Source organism: Tachypleus tridentatus, chromosome 9, assembly GCF_004210375.1.
Source record: "Tachypleus tridentatus isolate NWPU-2018 chromosome 9, ASM421037v1, whole genome shotgun sequence".
Classification (NCBI taxonomy): domain Eukaryota; kingdom Metazoa; phylum Arthropoda; class Merostomata; order Xiphosura; family Limulidae; genus Tachypleus; species Tachypleus tridentatus.
Genome location: NC_134833.1, coordinates 72298172 through 72318911, shown reverse-complemented (window position 1 = coordinate 72318911; position 20740 = coordinate 72298172). Strand labels below are relative to the sequence as shown.

At 35.5% G+C, this 20740-nt stretch overlaps 1 protein-coding gene across 3 annotated transcripts in view; it reads left to right on the top strand.

The window, feature by feature from the left end:
• The window catches only part of LOC143225478 (uncharacterized), an 84164-nt gene that overhangs the window by 51454 nt on the left and 11970 nt on the right, over nt 1-20740 (top strand). Inside the window, exon 1 of one of the 3 annotated variants that reach the window (XM_076454950.1) lies at nt 10125-10630. The exons of 1 other annotated variant lie outside the window; for it this stretch is intronic. The gene's annotated coding sequence lies outside the window, so the exon portion shown is untranslated. Of the gene's footprint in view, nt 1-10124; nt 10631-18953; nt 19259-20740 lie in introns of those variants that run through there. One more of the 3 variants, XM_076454951.1, reaches the window with a different exon arrangement.

Genomic DNA, 20740 nt, shown 5'->3' with positions numbered 1-20740 from the left:
AAGGACGAATGGTGACAGATGTGTGGCTAGTTTTATGTTTTTTCGGCTTTCGTTTTCGTATATTATATTTGGGTTATTGTCTCGTTTGCTTTAGTTTAATTTGCATTAGTACGCCCCTGCTAGTACAACGGTATGTCTACGGATTTACAACGTTACAATCAGGGGTTCGATTTCTCTCGGTAGGCTTAGCAGATAGCTCCATGTGGCTTTGCTATAAGAAAAAACACAGACACGGTTAGTATTGCATTATTTATGTGTGTTTTGCAATATTTTTATAAATGTGCTTCTCACTGAAACTTTACTGAGCCGTAAATTTTTTGGCTTCAAAAAACTGGCTGTAAAGAAACCTTCTTTGTGTGTGAGTACATGTTCTGAAATTTATCATACCAAGAAAAAATTTAGGTAGAAATTCCACTGTAGCAATGCCATCGTTCATGGATTACATGTAACAACCTATAAGAGTATTTGAGCATGTATGTATTCCTTTGTGGATATGTAATAATACAAACAGATCTGAAGCTGAGATTTACTTAGGGGATAAAAACAAAGGTGCCCTGTCTTAAATCAAATTTAAGACTGGGAACCCTTGTATTTAAACCCATTTATAAATAGCCAATGAAATTTTGTCAAATATGCCATTTTAGGCCCAAACCTGGAGATAAAAATTATATTCTCCTTACTTCTTCCTTGATCTTATCCTGACGTCATAACGACCCGACCCGGGCACCTGGTGATATTTTTTATGAGACGAACGAATAATCCGACACAGAAACACAGAGACAACGACGACAAACTTTTAGGTGTAATTCAACTATCTTGCGACTATAAATTCAGATCAGTATGTGTTCTATTACATGTCTGAAAAGCTGGAAAAACAATTGACTGATCGGAGCAGTCTTTTTAGATCAAATTGCGTAAGACTTCGACACGTACGACAACATGATTCTTAACGTTGATATGTTTACCCTATACACTATACTACCGGTAGTAGTACGGTACTGTGGCACCGTGGTCCTAAAAATATAACTGTAAAGAACCGATAAATCAACAAAATCAATTTAGGATTGTCTGAAAAAATTGCATGAAATAAACAAGTTCATGTGAGCAAAGTTAGTACTAACTCGCAGGGGCGTAGATTTTTTTACATCCGATGGGGAGGATGATGTTTGCAACCACTTATGTGGACTGTTCAATTTGCAAATTGGTAATCTCTGATTACGTGAATCTGAAAGCTGTTAACGTGCAGTCACAGAGTAGTCTTGTTGCCACGATACTTCAAGGTTTCCATGAAGGTTTGTATAAGTGAGGTGTTGTGAACAGTTTTCAAAATGTTAATAGAATAAAGACAAATGTGTCACAAATTAACTGCCACATGGATTTATTCCTGCACACTGCACAGTATAAAAGATGGCCATTGTGCTTGACAAAGTTACTAATAACTTTCATTGCATGAATTACGTTTTCAAAAATTAATAAAATTAGTAATTACCCTTGAGAAGTTTATATCTCTGAAAACCTGTTCATGTTGTTTGATAAAAATAATTAAAATGTCTTTGCGAACTCTTGAAAATTACAAATCAATATAATGTAGTATGTAATTATTCATACTTTTCATTGAAGTAAGATTCATTTAGTCCTCTAGTCTACATGTTCCCAAACGTAGACCTCCTTTGTGATGATCTGTTTATGAATTCTTTCATAAGCTCTTCTATATTTATCTTGTCGACCTCATCTTTGTGAGTGTGACAAACTGCAACATGGTTGAGGCGGCACTGAGACATAGTTGACCTTAAACCACGTCTTCAACCGTCTTAATGCAGAAAAGCTGCGTTCAAATTCTTAGCTGGATACTGGACATACAAGAAAAATTTTCATAAAAGAAACACTTCACTAAACATCTGCTGGCTTGTTTTATGCATTTTACAGTAAGCATCCTTCGCACCTTTCAGAGATACTGCTTTTGTTGTTCCTTTGAACATGGGCAACTGAAACTTGAGTCGTTGTGCAGAGATTTCTGGATAGAAGTTTATAACCGAGTTGTCAATCTTGCCAGATGTGATCATGTTCTCAAGTGCCAGATATTGCCTCAAGTCATTGTTGTCTGCATTGAATCTAGTGGTCAGATGTTCTATGACTGTGTCTACAAATTCAAAATATTGGCTTCTGTAGTAATCTCTAGCTGTTGCAGAATGGTGTGCTGAGCCATCACCCGTGATCCTTCTGGGGGTTTGCGAATGCGTGGTAGTTCAATAGGCACCACATCTAGGGAAGTTACCTTTTTCTCAGCTTCATCAAATACCTTGTTGTAATTTTCCTCTGTTCGCAATACCCACAATTGCTCAACTGTCATTGCAGATGCTTCAATCATGCCAGATACTGTCGCTGATATGGCTTGGAATGCACGGTTTAGTTCCTCTAATGCAGCCAATGGATGCTAAGCCATCAACAATTCTAAAACTGTCTTTTCTTTGTCGAATCTGTCCAGCAGACCTTGTGCTTTCACTGCTACATCTGATTTTTCATTTGCTAATTCAGACAAAGAATCAATAATGTCACTGTAGTGATCATTAGCACATGTAATTGCAGATAGGCGGCACAACCAGCGTGTTGGACACAGTGGGCGGATGTATTTAACTGGACCATTGTAACTGTCTGACGATACAATATTTTCAAAGATTGTCTTGTATTTGCCTGACTTCTGAAGCAAGACACCAACTTTATGTACCCACTGGATAGAATCTCGAACACATTCACAAGCTTCAACTGCATGTTACATTATTAAATTAGCCTTGTGTGCTCCGCAGTGAAAAAACAAAGCTGACGGTTGCTTCTCTTTTATTTTTGCGGCTCCATCATAAGTTTGTGCTCTTAATCTTGACAGTGGTAAATTGAGTCTGGTCAGTATATTAAGTATAGTCGAGGATATTGTTTCACCAGTTGTATTGGAAACACTGTACAAACAAGAAATGTCTCATGAACGTCAAGGTTCTCATCTACGTATCGTACACATATTGCTTCCTGTTCAGCATTTGTAACATCTTGAGTGCCATCAACCATTAACATAAAGATTTTACTTTGCTGCACTTCGTGTGCTATGTTCCTCAATATTTGATGGCTGAACATCTCCATTATTTCATTCTGAGCGTGGGGTGATGAGAATGTGGTTTTCTTTGACAAGTAGGCCGTCAACTCAGGATCTTTCTCTTCCAGGTGCTTCATTAACTGGAGGAAGGTCCCCTCCGTATCAGTACGTCCACGTAATGCTAAACCTTGGCGCAGTAAGAAACGTAAACTTCTGAATATTTTGGCTAGACTTCTTTTGCATTCTTCCTGCTGCTTCTTTTTTCCATCATGTAGCTGGACAGTCACTAGAATTACATCAAGTGAACCTTCTAAAGATATAGCGAATCTGTGCTAAGAGGAGGATTAGTGTTTCTTGAATTTCTGTTTTGCCTTTTTCCAGTTGCAAAAACCGGTGGATATGAAGGTATACTTCACTAGCCTCTCCAATTTCCCTGTAAAAAGGCCTCTATTTTCATTGAAACAATGAAAGCATATGACTTTTTGAGTCTCATTGTCGAAGTGCAGCCATGGAAACTCATCAAACCACGTGCCCTGAAAGTTGATATTTTGATATTTTGCTTTCTGTCGTGGTATTAGTTGTGTGTCTAGATGATATGGCTTTCCACACTGTATCTGTGGAGTGTCAGATTTTTCATTACTGCACAAACTTGTTTCACAACTATCTGGTGATTCATGATGTGCAATAGTTGCACAAGCATTTTCAGACTCGTCCTCTGATGAACATGGTATTTCCTCTGTATGGCAAGTTTCTATTCCTTTGCTTGAGGTTGTTGGATTATCTGCATCTGCATTGTCACTTGTAGTAGTAGTGACTGGCTTGCAGAACTGTCTAATATCGGAAAGTTTCAGACGCTTGCTTGTCATAATTGGAATCTGTTTCCCAGATGACTCAACAGGCTAAAATACAGTCTTTATTGAAAAACTCTAACGTACAACGAACGAAGATAGAACAGAATGGAAATAGAACCAAATTGTACATTGTATTTAAGTCGAACGCGCAAACCTCACAGTGACTACCAGTCGACTGACCGCCTGGGCAGCGCTAGGACAATAATGTGTGCTAGTTACAACACAAGTAATTGCAAGTTTCTCGAAAAATACTTAAACAATCATAAATATATTATATTCCTGTTAGAGCTCATCAAAAGGCAAACACGTTGTGATATAATGTCTATAAGCACGTCTATTAAATAAAAACACCTAAACAAAAGCTGGCAATACAATTCGAGTAGAGGCTTCAGGCCGTTGAAATTGCTCCTTTTGTGTTCTAATTATACAAGAAAATACAATATTTTACAAGAGAATATATTGTTATTTTACCATAAAGCACCAGCACTTTATTAGAGGACGGTGATAATCTGAAATTTTATGGATTAATGAGAGCCACAAACACAGGTCTAATGAGCCCTGTTGTAAAATCGAGGCTCAGACTAAAGGGAGTGAAGAGGAATTATGTAGGACGCGTCTGGATCCGAGCGGCCCAAACCTGTCGTTAACTGTACACTAAACGTATACTATGGTCAGCGACTTCGGCAGCTAAGGAGAGTAAGGCGTTCGACAATAAAACCGGCTAGACATGCATAAGAACAAATGGCGTAGGAAAACCGCACAATATACACATAAGATTGATGCAGCTACAAGCTACAAATGGCCTACCAGATCTAGATCACAGGAGTTTACGCTTGGGAGTAATATTTTCGAATTTCATGCTCTGTTCAATCTGTTGTGATGAAAATTTTACTTAATCTTACACTACGTACAAGACGTAGGTAGATTATGTGATAGTGCTTGCAAGCCTTGCATGTATACTTAGGCCTACTGACTGATACTTACGAACTATCGCTTAGATCGAAAAGCTTAGAAGCACGCCTATATTAATGATGTACATTTCGGCTTCTGAAAAAAGCCTACATCTAGGCCTAATTATGTAATTCGATTGGTAAAAACACAAGAATCCCAAGAACAAACATACAAATTTAGGCTTGTGATGCAATAAAACAATCCAACAGACCAAACTGTAGGGGGACGATTGTAAACACCATACCCCCACCTAAAACGAAGGGGGAATGTATCCCCCATTCCCCCCAATATCTACGCCCCTGGTACTGAGTACTAGGTTTGACGTTAGTGGCCTCAGTTGCGATGTATTAGCATTAGGCCTAACGTTAGTGCTGTTATCCGAGAACTAAACGACAATTACGTTAGGCCTAAATACTATTGCTAGTTTAGTGTAAGTACACTGGAAACGTTACTGTAGCCTAGAATAATAAAGTGAACTATTCCCAGTTTCGGGCTGTCGTTTTGAATTTGCCATCGCATCCAGGCCTATGCCTATCTTTTTGATGTTTGGTTTGTTGGCTCACCTAAAAAAGTCCCCAGGCCAAAACTGAGATAAAACTTGAGGTTACAACTCATTCTTCAGACATTTAATTAGGATTAAGCTACTCTAGCCTAAGCCTGACCCAGTATTTAGTAGTTCAATGTGCAGTAAAGTTTACAATTGAGTATATGTGATGTATGTGTACCAACCAGTACAGAAAGATCACTGTATATATAGTCTACTACAGTATATATTGTTGATCACAAATTGTTTTGGAATACTCTTTGGCTTACAATGGATTTGCGTATTACCATTGACATTGCTACTTGAATACAGCTACAATAGAAACAACCTTAATTAAACTTTTGCAATGACTGAAAACTAATTATCTTAAAATGGACTGAAGCCAGTCTTGAATCGATTCAAGACTGGTCTCGAATGGTTTTCAACCAATCAGAATACAGCAGATCAATAAAGGTATTTATGAATTCATGTTTATGCGCTGATAGACCGAGGTCTTAGGGTAATTTTCTGACAATTTTTGTCTAAATGTAGACCTGGAGTTTAGTTTGTTTGACTGTCTTACCAACGTTTTTCTTTACGAATTTCGGTGTTTTTCTAATCGTTATAATTATATATGATCCAGACTGCAAGATGAAACGTGTGCAATTAAGTGGTGCACAAAAGAGAAAATTGTCAAAAGAGAGCCAACAAAAGGTTTTGGATTTAGTGACCAAGACTGGAAAGGTGATTGATTTTTTCATTCAGCTAACACAACATGATATTTCAAACCAAAACCTATCTCTACCACCAGAAGTTACTTGTACTGCATCTGACTCTGACAAGATTGAAGTTAAACCAAGGTCCACACCTATAAGTACCACTTTGTCTACTACAACGTAAGAACATCATGATGACGTTGAGGTGCCACTCGCTGGCTCAACTGCCACAAGTCTTACAACTGATCTCATTTGCCTGTAAATTCTCCTGAAATCTCTAGTGTTAATGTGATGCAAGTTGCTCTACAAGACAGTCTGAAGTTGAAATAATTGCTGAAAATGAAAATATACTATGGTAAAATGCTTCAGTCTACAAAATGTGAAGAAACTAAAGCAAAAGATCCAGGGTTGTGGCTCGATTTCTCTATTAATGATGTGGCTTATTGAATTGCTTGTGAATCCACTGACTGTCAACACCACAATGGGCCATTTAGCAAATTTTGCCGGACTTTTAGTAGTAGCAAACCAACGAGATACTGTTCGCAAAAATGTTTCTTTGGTGTAAAAACCAATGGTGAGCAATTCAAGAGAGAGTGGTTATTGTTTTCACCATCATGGGCCCCTCGCTAGTACAGCAGTATGTCTCCGGATTTACAACGCTAAAATCAGGGGTTCGATTCACCTCGGTGGGTTCAGCAGATAGCCCGATGTGGCTTTGCTATAGGAAAACACACATAACACGTCTTCACCATCAACAGGGTCAATATACTACTTTGTTTGTAAACTTTTTGCCTCTAAATTTTCCTCGCGTTTTGTTGAAAGATAAGGGTTCAGTGACTGGCGAAATACTATTGATAATCATGAAAGAAGCACTATTCACTGAGACTCTATACAAACATAATTAACTTGCAGACAAGGTTTAGGCTTGCGACAAGAGTCGAAAAGCAAATTAAAGAAGAGTGCAATTCCTGGGAACATGTCTTGGAGCCTGTAATAACTGTTATTCGTACGTTAGCTGAACGTGGCCTGGCTTTTCAAGGAACAAATGAAAAATTTGATTCACTGCAGAATGGGAAGTTTTTAGAGCTGCTTTAACTCATAAGTCAGTTTGATCCATATTTAGCAGGGCACATTTCGAAATATGGAAATTATGGAAAAAGAAATCCTTCTTACTTGTCCAAAATCACCTGTGAAGAACTCATTGAACCAATGGCTCAGAATGTCCACAGTTCATTGTTAATAAAGTAAATTCTACTGGTTATTTTAGCTTGTCAGTTGACTCGACGCCAGATCTATCACATATGGATCAGTTAAGTGCTGTATTTTGATACTTAAAAGATGGGCAGCCAGTTGAACGCTTTTTAACCTTTCTGGAACTGAAAAGCCATACCGATGAGGAAATGGCAAACCAGATATTGCAATACTTATGTGAAGTTTGCAAACTTAATTTTTCAAAATGTAGGGGTCAGTCTTACAACAATGCTGCTGACAAGTCTGGGCGTTATAAGGGGATGCAGAAAAAGATTTTAAAAGAAAATAAATTTTCAAACTTTTATTTCACTTTCAGCACTTCTTGAGTCTTAATGTCTTGTCAGTTAAGCAGTAGAGGGGCCAAGGGGGCACCATTGTTGGGCTGTGCTGAGGGCATCAGTGGCACTTAATCAGGCCGTACATTTATTGACGTTTCTTATGACTCTCTTTTTTGTGATTTGTTGTTAAGCACAGTGGACTAGCTTTGCTCTGCCAAACACGGGTATCAAAACTAGTAAATAAACATCAGACTGTCTCTCATCAGTCTTCACAGGTGGACGCAGTGAACACATACTCTATAAAGTATAGTATAATACACTAAAATATTGATTTAATTTACCAGATTATGTGACTCTTCCTATCACTGACCCAGCTTTGACGAATACCTACCTCGTTACGTTGTATTAATCATGTCAGAACCTAGATTTGTCAGTACGTTCCTACTGATTTACCAGCTTATATGGTTCTTCGTAGCGATAACCCGACTTTGAATAGATACTTACTTATTTCAGTTATATACAGTTACACAGTATTAATCCATCAAAACCCAGATTTGTCAACATATTCTCATTGATTTAAATTCTTCCTAGTAAACTTGGCAAAAATATCATTGGTCCCTTAAATTATCATTTTTTTTAATATGTGCATCTTTGCTTTTTCTGAATTAGGGCTCGGCATGGCCAAGTGTGTTAAGGCGTTCGACTCGTAATCCGAGGGTCGCGGGTTTGAATCCTGATCAAACCAAACATGCTCACCCTTTCAACCGTGGGGGCGTTATAAAGTGACGGTCAATCCCACTATTAGTTGGTAAAAGAGTAGCCCAAGAGTTAGCGGTGGGTAGTGATGACTAACTGCCTTCCCTACATTGCTAAAATAAGGACGGCTGGCGCAGATAGCCCTCGAGTACCTTTGTGCGAAATTCAAAACAAACAAATTTTCTGAATTAATTATTTTCCTCTAGGTCTATTCCAGAGCTTATTTTAGGTTCAATCTGTTGCTTTTTGTGCCGCTCCAATTTACACTCATTACTCGATATATTAATTGACTCAAATAATAGCATACGTGAATGTTTTTATCGCACACAGTGAAACTTATCGCTAAAATTACTCTTGTTAAGCGTCTGTAACCTGTATATGTCGCATAACAAATATTTTGTTATCCTATGTTTTTAAGGACACTAATAGCTAACGTCAAACTTTTTCTATACCTCCATCTGCAAGGTAAACTTTTAACTGTAGGAGGTAACGGATAATCGTCTGATCTAGCTGCTTTATAGTGTTATAATAAGTTTTCCTGGATACTCTAAACTTCATTTCTGGTAGCAAACTTACCTTTACGGTTTAATTTTTTTTTACCTTTTTTGCAGTCACGTATTCAATCTTTTTAATTGTTATTATGAATAGGTTTTGCATTCTGCTGATTTTGTTGTGGTTGATATCCTCAACTGTAATACTGTATTCGTTACACACAGGATAACATCCTGTGTTTCTTCTTTAGAATACTTTCATGCTTTGAATCATTTTTTCTTGGACAATGCAACAGTGTATCTGCTGCAATATTCCTTCTAGATTATTTAGGAAGTCGTTTAAGGTCAGAAGTTAATGCCAACTGTCCTGGTAGCTCTGCCATACCAAAAGAGTGTCTAAGTTCCATAACAAATTAAACATCAATCACAGAATCTGAATGATATCAATACACCACGTTAATAATTTCAAAATATTGATGTGTCGTGTGGCCAGTGACATTAATTGTTAGAAATATCAGTAAAATGTTTGTGTGCTGTGCCATATAATTTTGGCCATATACTTAAAAACTATTAAATATAAAATATGATACTGTAGTCTCAAATTTCTTAATTTACCTTTAAAAAACTATTTTCTTACCTCCTAGAACGCTTAGAAATACCAACAATTCAAAAATGTAATTTACATTTGTTTAAGTGGTAAATAAATAGAAAATAATTTCTGAAAATAATTCATTGCAGTGTACCATTAATAAATTAATTTTTAATTCTTCTTTATTCTGAAAAGGTTCAATGTAGCTTTAATCTAAAAGTTTGGTACACTTTGATTTCTGGGCTCTTGTTGTCCAGTTGTTCTGTAAATAGCAAAAAAAGAATAAAGTCTTTGGGCTTCCCACCTCTACAAGTGCTTGATAACTTTTCATAAAGTTATTTTCTATTTCGAAGTAAAGTATTTTAATTAATTTGGTATTATAGTATAATGTTACTTGGTTACACATTTTAACGGTCATTCTCACTATTTTAATATTGCTGATTGCGTTTTTGTTTTAACATTATTAAAAGAACATTATTTTAAAAAAAAACATAATCGCGAACATAGCTATATCAATTCTTATGTTGTTGAACTACAGAGTGTAACAATATTTTAATAATAATATGATTTTTTCTCCAATTTTGCCGACATGCACACTATATCATCAGATGACATACATGCATTTCAAAAAATCTGTTTATAAGTTCAGTATTCACTGAGCGTACTGCTATAGCTCTTGACCTTGTCCAGTTGTGCTTGAGTTCTAGAAAGAAAGCTTTCTTTTGCACGGAAATGGGGCAGGTTCTTCTATAGGCGTTAGCAGCGCGTAAACAGAGAGAAGGCTGTGGTTCAACTGCATGAAATGGAAACTACCGTTAAGACAAACACTGAGAAACTGGCGGCATCACCGCTGCGTATTATTAGCAGAGGCTAGCGACATGCTTGGTTAGTAAAGCGGCTAGCGGTTGGACAATGGTTGCTGATACTGTCTCCTAACTTGTCTCGCCCCTTTCATCGGTTAGAATTCACGTCTCATAGACCGTATATTTCATACAAAAATAACTTTAGTAGAGTTTTTCAAGACTGGAGCTTCTTGCTGAAGTTTTGCATATCCAGAGCAAATATCTTAGAAATATATTAAGTTATCACTTACAGTCCTTGAATAGTAGTTTATATTGAGCTTGTGTTTTTTAATCAACCACGTAAGTATAAAATATATAGTTAGATACTTATTTGCAAACGAAGAGTGATAACTAATGTTAGTTTATGTTTTAATATATTTTATCGACGTTTATTCTACAAATCTATAATATACAACCTTGTTTTCTTGACCACAACTTTATCGTTACGACATTAGTTTTATGTTTTCTTTAAAAATAATACCGCGTCTATAAACCGTTTCTTTTACTTTTGAAATTAAAGTAAAAATATATATATAATTGTAAAGATATTCTACAGAGAACATTATATAGATATGAATTTTGGTTAAATACTTTTAAAGTGTCCTTATTCCAGGGATGTCTGAAGAAAGTTATTAAACAAAGTATGAATATGTTTTATAGTTTTTCACCAATTGTGACATTTTCTAGGAACTGTATATATACACTAAACAAATTTCAAATTTTTGTTTTCCCAGATTTTTGTACATATTTTATTATTATTAGTTACATATTTGTTTTCTGTTGAGAAAGCAGTTGCATACATGTTTGTTTTTAACAAAATGTTAAAACGTTACTTCTATGAATGGGTTACAGGTAGCGAATATTTGTTAACATACCCACGTTCATTTCACGGTGGGTCAATAGTTTCCTGAATTCAATTTCCCGCAGTGGACAGACTACAGATTACCCATTGTGTGGTTTTGCGATGAACTCTAATAACAGTTGCATAACAGTAACGCATTCCAAAATGAGTGAAATCTATCACTTACGTATGTATCCTAATAATTTTAAGCTACTTAGTTACCTCGTGTATGAAAATAAAAATTTAAATACGGCATTTCCAATCACATTTACATGAAAGATTTAACATTAATAACTGTGCAATTAATATTTCCTACAACTTAGCACTCATTACCAAAACCAGGCAGCAATAAGTTATTGCTTATGGGCATAACAGTTACAACTTCTTGTTAATTTTGGACTGATACTAATGACAGTGAAGCCACATACAGTACTCTACAACTAAAAATAATGTTTATCTTAAAATCAGATTAAAACAAAGAACGTGATTTGATAGGTTATAAGCAAAAGCACTGTGCCTATAAGCAATAGGCGTGGTTCTTAAGTGAAATCCTATAAAGAATCAATATGGAAATGACAGTATTGAAGATATTGCAAAGTGCTCGACCTATTCTAACTTACAATTACGTACTATCACGTTCTTTAAGTTAAACATTTTGAGCAAATTTTGAGGGATTAGTAATCTAGTTAGAAAAAATAAACGTTTTATGCAGAAAAGAAATGTTTCTCTGAAAACTGAGTTTGCAATAAAACGATTTTTAGCTGAATATAAAACAATTTTGTACACTATTTTTTCCCGAAGATATGCTCGTGAAGCTAGTTACTGCAACAAATAAATTAGATCATTGTAAAAAATAGATAAGTATATAATTTTAGTTTTGCTTAATTACACACAGGTTAACAAAACTCACTCATAGGTAATGAGAACAGAATAACCTAAGCAATTAACACTCTAGCATAAACTAACCTCAGTGACAGTGCAGCAAATGAGACTACAAATTAAGAAAAATGAAGCCAAAACGATAAACATACAAATGCATTTAGCATAAAATCATAATCAAAGAATAAAAGACTAATAAAAGAGCCTTAATTGGCTGTGATTCAAATTGCTGTGAATTTTAAATATATTTATACCACTAGAGTACGTATGGCTTAAACTACTGTCCACAATACGATGCAAATGACTTGTTCGAGCATACCTTATAACACCCATAAAGCATTGTATTTATATATTATGTTGGTAAATAGATTATTATTGGGGACATTTTAACGAGAATTTAATGTAGAAAAGGAGGACTACTTTGTATTTTAAAGAGCATCACAAATAGAAAAATAATCATAATTAACTTACAAACTCTATAAGGTAAATTAACACAGTCAACAGGAATAACATAATAGGAATACAATTCTTTCATGTCTTCTCAATGCTAAGAAAGTATATAATTTTATGAGTTTAATGCATTTTACATTTAAAGCAGCTTTTATCCGTATTTATATATACATATGGATCTAAAATAATATTCATATTCACACTTTAAAAAATGTATTCTTTAATAACCATACTTAAGCTTTTATCTTTACGAGGTCGACTGAATAGCTCATTAACTAGCAAATAATTCAGAAACAGTGCGTTATAGGAAAATAATTGTTAGTGATAGGTAAAGAAGGAGTTGTGGGTCTTCTTGAAGTAATTCGTGATCAGTTTCAAAGTTATGTCCTTAAAACCTTTTTATCAACAACATCATACAACAAAGTGTCAATTGCAAAAATGTTTGTTTGTGTTTTGAATTTCGCGCAAAGCTACTCGAGAGCTATCTGCGTTAGCCGTCCTTAATTTAGCAGTGTAAGACTAAAGGGAAGGCAGCTAGTCATCCACAGCCACAGCCATCTCTTAGGCTACTCTTTTACCAACGAATAGTAAGATTGACCACACATTATAACTCCCTCACGGCTGAAAGAATGAGCATGTTACACTGCTAAATTAGAGAAGACTAGCGCAGATAGCTCTCGAGTAGCTTTGCGCAAAATTCAAAACAAACCAAACCAATCTAGTGTTGTTAGTCCGCAGATGCACCGCTGTGCTAGAGAGAGGCTTACGAATGTTAGCGGAAAGAAGATGAAAATTATTTTTAAAAAAGCCAACTCGTAGGCTACTCTTTTACCAATGACTAGTGGGATTGACCGTCACATTATAACGCCCCCACGGCATGTTTGGTACGCCGGAATTCGAAACCGCGACCCTCGGATTAGGAGTCGAACGTCTTAACGCACTTGGCCATGCAGGGTCGTCAATTGCACGCCTCTAGCCGGCAATAAATAAAGCATTTCAAAGCAAAAATCATCAAAACAAATAAAAATAACATGTTTAAGTATAAACGAATATGAGATAAATATCCTAAAAGTATTACGAAATGTTGGCATACGATCGATAGATGTATTCAAAGTATTGATTAAGTGTAGCAAATGCTAGTATGGCGACTTCATAGGCATTACTTGCTGCTGTTCTTCAACTGTATACTGTATCATTATATAGATGAGTTGTCAACACTGTAGTTTGAAGTTTGTTTCTTTTGGTAACAACCTTTCGTTTTGATATTGTTTTTACAACTTGCAAAGTGGAAGGACCTTAGTTCACAAAATTCTGACATGGCACCTCAAGCCTAGATTTATGTTAACAAAAAACATTTTGATCGGACTTAGACCTGCTATGGCACATATAAATGATGCATCTTAATAAAACTTTCGAAAGAATATAATTTTGAATCACATCAGTGACATTGTTACAGGGTTCACCCACAATACCTCTTTCTATATCACTAACAATTATTTTCCTATACCTCTTCTCTTTGAGCCTTTTGCCTGTCAATGGAATTTTGAATCACCCTGTATAATAATTTGTTTCACGAACACTTAGTAATACTTTTAATACTTAATATTTTTATTACAATAATCTTGACTTACCACAAAAAAAACACTGAAATAATACTTATTGACATTTAAAAATTTTCCAGTTGTGAATGACAGTGTTTACTTAAGTGATGAACCGATAAGATTTTTTACTTACCGAATAATTTGATTCACTTGAAATAACTTCTGTTTAATGTGGTTTAGTTTGATGGACAGAAGGTCATTTTCTTACTGCCTCCATTTTTCTTCTTCTCTTTGAAGCAGGTCTCCTGATATCGTCTAGCGAGCTGCCTAAGTGAAATAGTAGTTTGTGCCATCAAACAATCATTATAAAATCCTGACAAAATGAAAAATTGTTTACTGGCACTACTCTATATCAAACATCTAAACACAGCAGCTGTTTGAATATTGCCTTTAGTGTGGGATGTAATATTGATCTTTTTTTTTATTTTAGCTAAGAAAGAGGCGGTTTAAAAGGGACTTCAAACTGAATGCTTATTTTAGGAGTTTCCTGGCAATTCTTCGCAGAGTATTCCTTACTTTTATTCAGCTAGTCAAGTACCCAGCTTCATTGCAATATCTATACTGCTACTAGCAATCATAAAAGAAAAATATTTGTATCAGGTTTTGGTTTGTAGCACTGAATTGGTAAAGGCAACAGATTAGAATATTTTGCTGAATAACAGGGAACTGGAATTGGTAGATCGTCCTCGGAGGACAGATTGAGAAGTTCATCCTTCATTGAACTTTTCTCTGATACTAGAAATCCTAGAACCATTGGAACCAAAGGACTCAAGTCAACATCTAGCAAGACTAAAACTGTTGATCACTTCCTTAGTAACTTTGTCAGATTGTAGCGGAACAATATTCACAACTGCTACAAAGGCCTCAAAATTAGCTGCAAGTTTATTTGTTGTTATTTTTAAGGGAAACTTTTCCCGAATAAAAATGCACTTTACTGACTTTTTAATTCCAAGTAGAGTGAGGGTCGGTGTTTTTTATTGGTGATGTGAACAAGTCAGAAGTTTAAGTTTTAACAAAAGATTAACTTAGCGACAATATTAACGTTGTGCGTTAGAAACCAATTACATCATACAGCTGTAAATCAGAAATATCTCAACATCACGAAGAAAGAAACAATTTCACTGTTGCTTTAAATGAAATAAAAATAAAACAAATAATAAATGAATAAATCAGAGAAACCCTCTCACTACACAAACAGAAAATTTTGAAGCTATACAGAAAAAAGGTCATCGTCATCATCTATGTACATAATGTGTCATCCAGGCTTGCAAATAACAACTTACCCCTGACCCCATGGCAAAGTACACGTAATACCTTCACTAAAATAAATATACAACCAATGTAATTGCCGCGTCCTGTCCATTCATAGTAGCAATAGCTATTTAGCATAGTTTCCATTATAAAATGTTTGGATGTAAGGATGTCACATCGAAAACATACCAATCCTCTGTGGATGTTTTAATAATTCATCTACTGTATGAGGATGATAACTTCCCAGCATCTGTTTTATTATCTTGATAGTCCAGAGGTCCATACGTACTGAAACTTCCAACTTAATCAGTATGTCTTTACATGGAACAGCACAAATGCCCATTTTATTTTTCAGTTGCTTGAGATGTGTGAGTGTTGAATGGGATGTATGATTAGAAGTTTTATCTTGGTGAAACCATAACCTGTCGGAGACGTTTCCAGAATGAGACCTTTTCTTTTTAATTATGTTGCTTAATTTTGGTTTTGATACGAGGACTGCTTTTGTCACTATTTTTGAGTTGGATTATCACTTGTTATAAGATGCCACATATCGCTTAGCGTGGCTGGAGTAAGACTTGTTTCAGGTCTTTTTTTGGATGGTTCTAATATCCAAAGGCGATACATATGCATTTGTTTTTCAATGCCATTAATTTAAGCGATGTACATATATCGTATGTTACAAAACTCCAATATGAACATATATATCTATAATCTGATTATATGAACATTTTCTAGAGCCACTGCAAGAGTACCCATACCGCGGCTCTGTGAATCATAATCCACTATTATTGCTGACCTTGCAACCATCGCCCATCCCAACACTACTGATGATACATCCCAAGACCAACACAGTTATAGCTTAATACTGTATATTTCACCGTTTTACTTTCATCCGTAATGAAAAACTCTCATCTTTCTTTAATAACAAATGCTGAAAACGAGGCTATAAGCTCGAACCTCACTTTTTTCAGTAACAACATTGCAGAACTGTGTTGCAAGATGATACTGAACACTGTTATACACCAGGACAGCGACTATCACCATCCAAGTTAAATGTGTTATAGCATCAAAGACATTACTCCTCTGACATAGGTTTTACTTTAACAAAAAAACAAATTTTTATGGACCTTGATCTTGCAATAGGAACTATCAAACCAAAGTTTGAAAAGTACGATTTTTCCTAAAAGCAATGCACACTGCTACCAGAAAACAGATCCCTAGTGGGTGCAGAATAAAATAAATCTCGAGGTAAAATCCTTAGTTGTTTAGGGTCCGGCGTGACCAGGTGGTTAAGGCACTCGACTCGTAATCTGAGGGTCACGGGTTCAAATTCCCGTCACACCAAATATATTCGCTCTTTGACCAGTGGGGGCGTTATAATGTGACGGTAAATCCCACTTTTCAATGGTAAACGAGTAACCCAAGAGTTGGCTGTGGGTGGTGATGACTAGCTGCCTTCCATCTAATCTTCCGCTGCAAATTTAGGGACGGCTAGCGCAGATAGCCATCGTGTAGCTTTGCTCGAAATTCAAAACAAACCAAACCATTATAAAAATACGCATAAATGTACATAGTAAACCTGTAAATATATATGCAAAGACGGCTCGTTTGGGTTGAGAAAATATTTTACATAGAAGAGCGAACAACGTTTCGACCTTCTTCGGTCATCGTCAGGTTCCATCCCAACACTACTTAAGTAGTCATTATAAAACTAATAATGACTACTACGTCAGGTTCCTGACGATGACCGAAGAAGGTCGAAACGTTGTTCGCTCTTCTATGTAAAATATTTTCTCAACCCAAACGAGCCGTTTTTGCATATATATTTCTCTACAAGTGGGTTTTCTCGACATCACTGAAACCTGTAAATACTTACTCGAAACACAGACATGGCTCATAACAGGAATAAAAATTAAGTAACGATCCAAATAAATCAGGACAATATTATAGTGTAACGGCAGATCAAGTAGTGCACCATGCTGAAATGAAGAAGATGAAAACATGTTTGAACATCATCTTATAATGAAAAAATTCGAACTCCTTAAACATAAGTGGTAAAGCTGCTGGATGTGATGATGCCATACTGAGTAGATAAAAATATAGACTGGTAACAAAGATTTAAAGGAAAATGTTTTATAGCAATCCTGAAACCTAAGAAAATAAATAGCAATCAGATAAGAATAGTTTGAGGCATATCTCGCTTCTAAGCCACCTGAAACAAGTGTATAAATGCTAAATTTTGAATCGATTGACCCCAATCATCGAAAAAAATGCTCTTTCTGGAACATGTTGGACTCGGCTAGTTAAACCAAGCATAGATCAAGTTCTCAATCTCATACAGTACATCAAAGATGGCTTCAAATAAAAAGATTAATTGTATCAGATTTTTGGACTTCTCGGGAGCATAGACCCTGGTTAATTTGGGTAGACGACACTAAAATAAAAGGAAAGTGCAACTGATAGAGATTGCATTATTACAGAGGAGCATTATAGCCCTTTCCCTGTTCAACATCAACATGAATGACCAGCCAATAAATTCCTACATGCACCGTTTTGCCTAGTTTAACGACTTTGCTATTGCTATGCAATCCAGCAATTTCATCCAAGTCATAGAAACACTATCTGAAGCACTAACGTGGCTAACCAACTAGCACTGACCAAAGCCTGTTACAACTCAACCTGTTACACTTTCAAAACCAGGAGGGAAGTAGATGACTGATCATCAAATAAAACAGTCCACTCCTGGACTTCTATATAAGTATCCTTTAAGTTAACTCGTTCAACATCACGGAAGAACTTTGTCTGTCATTGTGTAAATGCCCCCTCCCCTCAGTGGCACAGCGATACAGCTCTTTATATAGCTTTTCGCTTAGCTACAAACAACAAATCCTTTGTAAGTTGAGAAAAGCGAATGCGTTAGAAAGTACCCTTCCGTAAATTTCGTTATGATTATGCAAGACTAAGATAAGGTTAACCAAGATTGTAATTAAATGTAATAATATAATTTAATATGAACGATACTCATTTTGGACTTATTACACGATGTATTGTCAATGCTTGCACTACTCACATATATATATATATTTTTAGTTACTGAAAAATTAGCCGAAATATATTGCTAAATTTCAAGAATAATTCCTTATTTGATTTGTTTTGAATTTCGCGCAAAGCTGCACGAGGGCGATCTGCGCTAGCAATCTCTAATTTAGTAGTGTAAGACTAGAGGGAAGACAGCTAGTCATCACCACCCACCGCTCACTCTTGGGTTATTCTTTTCCCAACGAATAGTGGAATTGACCGTACCATTATAACGCCCCCACGGTTGAAAGGGCGAGCATGTTTGGTGTGACGGGGATTCGAAATCGCGGATTACGAGTCGAGTGGCTTAACCTAATTCTTTGTTAGAAAAACTTAAATAAATGTTTAACATTGAAAATATAATTTTATTCATATTTAAAAAGGGATCTGAGACTTTATGGTAATGCAAATTACAATAATAACTGAAAACAAGATTTTGACATTTAAAGGTAAACTTGTTATTTCAGAGACACAGTAGCTTATTATCAGTGCTTCTTAATGGAAATTTGCGTAATATTAGTACATTAAGTTATGTTAATGTCGACTATTTACACGCACAACTTAAGTATTCTGTTTAAAACACTCATGACGTCTAAGGACATTCGATCCATTTATTGACTTTTGTTGTTTTCTATCTAAATACAATTTTGTTTCGCTGACGCACTTACTGTGATGACTTTTTGAATGTCAAGAGTACAAAAATGATGTAAGAGTTGTAAATGAAGAAAAACTTCATGCAACGTTGCCGGATGTAAACTTCCCTTAATTTTTTTAATGGATCAATTAGAAAATTGACAAACACTCCTTTCCCTTTGGGGTTTTTTCAGGGTAAGTGTTTTATTCTTTTTCTGTGTGTGTAGTGCAACTCAATGGTATGTTAGCGTATTAGTAGCATTTGGCATTTTATGGTTTATTTCAGTGTGCAAAATTAGGTACTTTGAACCGCGACAAATTTCACTTTAATTTAGGATTTTTAGGTAGTGTTAGTGGGAATCTAATATAGTCAGATTTTATGTAGTTGTGTTTTGGATTGTATAAAAATGCCCAACACGTATTTCATGCCACTTCTTCAACAAATACACTTAACAAATAATTTGTAAGCAACTGTTTGTTCTTTTAAATAATACCTGTTTTTGTCTTGTTAAATTTTGCTCAAACATATTCGAGAACTGTCTGAGCTAACCCTCTCTAATTTTAAAACAGAGAGTAGTTAGCCAACACCACCCACCGGAAATTCCATTGGAATCATTCTTCACTAACGAATAATGGGATCAACCGTTTTACATATAAAGAAAAAATAACTACTTTGAAATTGCAAACATGCTCACTGGAAGATTTTGATCCTGCAACCTACGTGTTGCAAGTCGAGTATCCTAACCACTAAGTTATGCCAGGCCACCTGTTGTTTCATTTAATATTAACAGAGATATACCTTAAATACTAATTCTTTTCAGCGGAAACAATGCAGCAGTCGATCACATATGAATAAGTGAAGTTTCTGAAATCCTAGAATACTGTTTTTTATTTTTCTTTAGGCTTAAGTTCAGCTTTATCTTTTGAAGATACTGTTTATACTTTATTATTTCTGAAGAAAAATTATTACTGTATTCCGTTATTGAAGGTATAACCTAAGTAATTAGTGGCAAGATGAACATATAGAACATAGATGGATGTATATATATCATTATGATTTAAGTAACTCTAACTTTGCAGGTCGTAACTGACGTCATTCAGTAGTGCGTGGGCGTGGGTGTCAGTGTAGTTTGTAACGTCAACAGCGGCTCGTTCAATAACAAGATATAGTTTGTTTATTAGTGGTTAATTTGAAAGGAGAGTTTGTGAAGTAGGCGTTCATTGCGCTTCCCATTCCATCGTTGTTATTATTGGTTCCTTTTGTTTTTTCATGAGATTTTTGTAGTAGAAATCCACTATGGATAATGATGTTTTGCTTGAAAAGAAATTTGTTCAAACTTAACCATTTTTATTCTTAAGCCTTAAAGATCAATGAAAACTTTGAAGGGTAATAGCGTACCTACGTTGAATCAAACATGCGATGTTATAATTAATTTTTCTTACCTTTGTACTAAAATATGTATTGATATCACCAAAATGCAGAAAAGTAAACGTAAAGCTTACCATTTTTATTAATTTAAACCTAATGCAAAATTAAAACACGGGCACATAATCTAGCTTTAGATTAGTGGTTCATTCAAGACGTCATGGGAGATATCTTGAGAAAGCCATATGTATCAAACATAAGCTAATGAAACTTTATGAGGAATCATATACAATATCATGACATGACTGGTA